This window comes from Myotis brandtii, unplaced genomic scaffold (genome assembly GCF_000412655.1).
Source record: "Myotis brandtii unplaced genomic scaffold, ASM41265v1 scaffold1076, whole genome shotgun sequence".
NCBI lineage: Eukaryota > Metazoa > Chordata > Mammalia > Chiroptera > Vespertilionidae > Myotis > Myotis brandtii.
Window position 1 is genome coordinate 2,140,501 of NW_005353663.1, and position 4,620 is coordinate 2,145,120.

Consider the following 4,620-nt stretch of genomic DNA (forward strand, 5'->3'; position numbering starts at 1 on the left):
CTCATGGCACACATAAATAAACTAATTACTAAAATTCTGCAGCACACCAAAAATATACTATAGTTTTTTTACAATCTGACAAAAAATAGATATAATTTTGATTCATTCACACCAGGCATCTATTGTTGTGTTTGTTGTTGTCATTTTTAAATTTGACAATCTAAGGGAAAAGAGGCTAGTGCCCTTAACTAGTCAGGTATTGCATGTTTTAAAAATTCTTGCGGCACACTGGTTGAAAATAGCTGTGCTGGAGAATAACATCAAGCAGATCAGTCATTTTTAAATAATTTACAACTTTCCTGTTCTGAAAACACAAGTAGACATTATTTTTTACTTAAAATTGCTGGATTATATGGAAGATGCTTTCCAAATACAGCAATTTTCAGAGAGCTATACATTTTGTGCTTTATGACCTATCTTTACTCTTGCCGAGGTGAAAATTTGTGCAACCAATTCTGCATCAGTGCTAATACCTTGGAGAGCATTCCTATCAGTGACAGTGAGAAATAGAAACTAATATAAAGTAGCGCACACAGGAAATTTGTACACAGTGTAGTAAAGGTAACATCCTGGGTGTTCGGTATCATTTTGTCCTTTGATGTTTTTAAGTAAGGATGCAGCAATTTTCTATAATTATGCATTTATTCTCCAGGGTATCATAATAATTGGTAAAAAAGCATGTAACCTTTTTAAGAACATCAGTAATTAATCTCAAGGTTGCCATAAAACTCTCTATAATCATTTTACTTTGGATTAGACAGATATGAATTTTCCTGAAAATTGCTGAGCAACTCACAGAAGGATGGTCTCATCAGTTATTTTATGTAAGAGATGACCCCTGCTGCTCTTTCTCTGTTGAGGAGGACTAGTACTCAGTCTAGGTCATCCCCCAACTTTCAGAAAAAAAAAAGGGATGTCAGTAAAGAATTGGTACCAGTTAGCATAGCAATGCTAAGTTGATAGCATTGATCTTCTTTAAATATCCTAATTAAAAACATTTTTCCTCAAAAGAGAGTAAAGATATGATGTCATCATATGTTTTAAGCCATAATCATGTTTATTCATCAATTCAGCACCTATTTATATATTTATATCATGATTGACTTTTAGCTATCACAATAATGTATCAATTTTTGCCCTTCAAATATATGGAGCAAGAATATAAAATACTGCTAATATGGAGAGTAGATATTAAATAATTTATCAGAATTGCAAACTAACTTTTACTTTTGTGAGAATTACGAAGTGTTCAGACTATTAAAATGGCATAGAATCTACATTAAGAGAAGACAAACAAAAAAAGTGCAAGTATCATCTATTATGTCATTCAGTGTAAATCAAACAATCCCACAATACCAGAGGCTCTTTTGGTGAAAACTGGACTATGAAATCAGTTTCTGTCAACTACTTGAACAAACAAAATAAAGTAAAACTGTGTTCCCACTCCCTTTCATTTCTCTTGGTATTTATTAATAAACGTGGGTGTAAATGAATCCTTTAAACTGGGAAATATATCATTCTGGTGGTATAGTTCCCAAAGTCAGAGGTTTATGTACAAATAGAGACAAGAAGAACCCCATATTAGTACATTCTGGAGATTGAAATTTTCCAGTACATCAAGGGATCACAAATTCAGAAAATGGAAGCCAAAAATAATTTACATACTTAATCTATAAGAAACAGACTAAAGTTTGCTAGACAAAGAGAAACACGTTGGAGTTAGGGCCTTCAACAATGCTGCATATCTCAAGTGGCAAACAAGTGGAAAGTGAGAGGAGCAACTTGGGCTGCGGGTACATGCACTTTATGTAAATAATTACCACACTGTAATATCCTTCATCTCATGCAAAAATGAGTGTGCTATACAAACAACATAAACAGCAGGATGCACCAGAAAATTATAGCAAGCCAAGCAACAAGAAATATTTTCATAAAGAATTCGAGATTTTTTTACCTTTAAAAATGAGCACTACCTCAGTCCAAAACAACACAAAAACTATGAAAATAGCATTTTGAATCATAAACAGGATGCAAGAAAGGTATTCTACTGGGCTTTCACAACAACAGCAACTCTTATTTTATACTTGATAGTGAATATAATAATATTTGGAATAAAAAAATAGCACTTGATTTTATGTATTAATTACAAATCCTACAGGCATAAACATTTTTAAGGGGGGGCAGACAATTTAGTATGGGTAAACACACAATTCAGCTACTGTAGTGGAACTGCCCCGGTGTGCTGAAGAGTAGGCTACAATCATGCGTCATCAGCGTTTTGTGGGCATTTGTCAGCATGTGTTGTAGAGGACATGAAGAATGTCATTTCATCTGACTAGCCTTCTAGAAAGAGGGTAACTAAAAGTCTCTCTCTCATGCACACACATACATACACATTTGTTTTACATATAGATATGTTTTATACTTCTGTTTTTATTTGTGTGTGTATTTGTGACTTACATGGTAGGATAAGAAGTGAAGATGAGAAGAGAAAGAGTCCAGGACTGTGGTAGAATCTCATCACGGAGCCTTCCCACCCGCACTGCTCTGGCAGGACTGACACACTAAATCCTGACTGCTTACAACTTCTCTTTCAGTCCCTGAATTGTCTGCTATTCTCACCAGTGCCATTCTTTTGCCATTCTTTACCCCTCCAGGAAACCCGTCATGGTAGGAAGGGTGCAAAAACAACTCCCCAGCCTACATGTGATCCAATTAGCTGCACCTGTGCCCGTGCGGTAACATACACCCACATGCACAGCTGATTTGTGGCCCCACAGGTGTGCCACAGAGCTCAGCAAAAAATGTGCTTGTCCTATTGACAGTGGGATTACTGGGTTACTTTGCAGTTTCTTTTCAAAACATCATTTAATCACTTCAGACTATTTTTCCTCCTCTAAACTATGTAACACACCACTAAAATATTTTAAGTTGCAATGTATCTTAATAACTAAGGTAAATTAAAAATCACAGGATCCTCAAACTGGGTAAATATTTTTTCAACTTGACACCAGAATCACAAATTAAATGTAAACCAAATGTTTCTCTAAGCAAGGGCTAAAATTAAAGCAATATAAAATAACTGAAGTCAGCACAGTAGTCTTCATTAGGCACGCGCATAACACAGAAACCAATACTCACAGAAAAGACTGAAAATACAAACCAACCTCTGTGGTTTTGTTTGTTTAATGGTTTGGACCAGCGGTTCTCAACCTGTGGGTCGCGACCCCTTTGAGGGTCGAGCAACCCTTTCACAGGGGTCGCCTAAGACCATCGGAAAACACATATATAATTACATATTGTTTTTGTGATTAATCACTATGCTTTAATTATGTTCAATTTGTAACAATGAAAATACATCCTGCATATCAGATATTTACATTATGATTCATAACAGTAGCAAAATTACAGTTATGAAGTAGCAATGAAAATAATTTTATGGTTGGGGGTCACCACAACATGAGGAACTGTATTAAAGGGTCGCGGCATTCGGAAGGTTGAGAACCACTGGTTTGGACAGACTGTATCAATAAAAAGCATCAAATTGACGTTTTTGTTTCAGTTACTAAACTTGTGATTCTATATTTCAACAATGGATCAGTAGAAAGTTATTCTACTCCATTTAAGTATTTGTATCCTCTATGATTTGCAACAGATAGTGTCTGCTGCACAGGTGGCCCTCACCCTGCATTACAAACTCCAGGGCACTATGGAATATATTATCTAAACAGGTCTTGTTTTTTGTTTTTTACCATTCCCTCATTTTGTACCCCAAGCAATGTTTACATACCTTACATTTATCCCACTCTCATAAAACACTGAATCTGAATCCGCTGCCACAGAATTATGTGATATGTTTGTCTAAATGAAGTGTAGCTGCTTTGTACATTATCAATCTGTTATTATTAAGCTCTGCTTCGAAATCTACAGCGCATCTTGATTTTCATTTAGAATTGTAAGATATCCTGTGATAAATTGAGGTAGTAAATAGCAAGCCTATTTTCTTACCTGTGCAGAGCAGTGGGAACTGGGTCCTCGGGGCCGAGGTCTGGCTTCCTCACTGGCTGATGATCAACGGAACGACAGGCTGAAAGCTTCTCACCTTATGTTGTTCCGGGCGTGCGCAAGCCCCACCCTCTTTCTGCTCATTTTCCTCAATTGCAGATTCCTGGCTCTTTACTTCAGATTTTAGTAGTTGCTTTTGTTGCCTTCACTTTGGGTGAACATTTTAAGATAGATTTTGGCCTATAATAATATTTCAGTTCCTCACACTACCTTTCCCAGACTTCTCCTCAATAAAGGTTTTATCGCCAATCTCATCCTCAAGGTTTGTTAAGTAGAAGTTCACCAAACAAGATGCAGCAAAATTATTTAGAATAGACCTCAAATCTTCCTTATTTTTTTTCTTTTAAAAGTTCTCCCCAATAGCCGCCCCCCCCACACACACACACACACACATACACAGGCAATATTTGAAAACATTTCCATACGGCCTCCTATCATTCTAGGATAGGCCCAGAAATCCGGATTTTAAAAAGATTCCCAGGTGATTCTAATGTGCAGCCAAGGTTGAGAACCACTGCTCTAGTATTTTACTTGTATTTGTTTACAGGTGGGATG

The 4,620-nt window shown here is 36.3% G+C and overlaps 1 long non-coding RNA gene across 1 annotated transcript in view; it reads right to left on the minus strand.

The window, feature by feature from the left end:
- Nucleotides 1-4,066, minus strand: part of LOC106726592 — a 197,843-nt gene extending 193,777 nt beyond the window's left edge. Inside the window, exon 1 of the long non-coding RNA XR_001362656.1 lies at nt 4,009-4,066. This is a non-coding gene — a long non-coding RNA (uncharacterized LOC106726592). The remainder of the gene's footprint in view (nt 1-4,008) is intronic.
- Nucleotides 4,067-4,620: the final 554 nt, after the last annotated feature.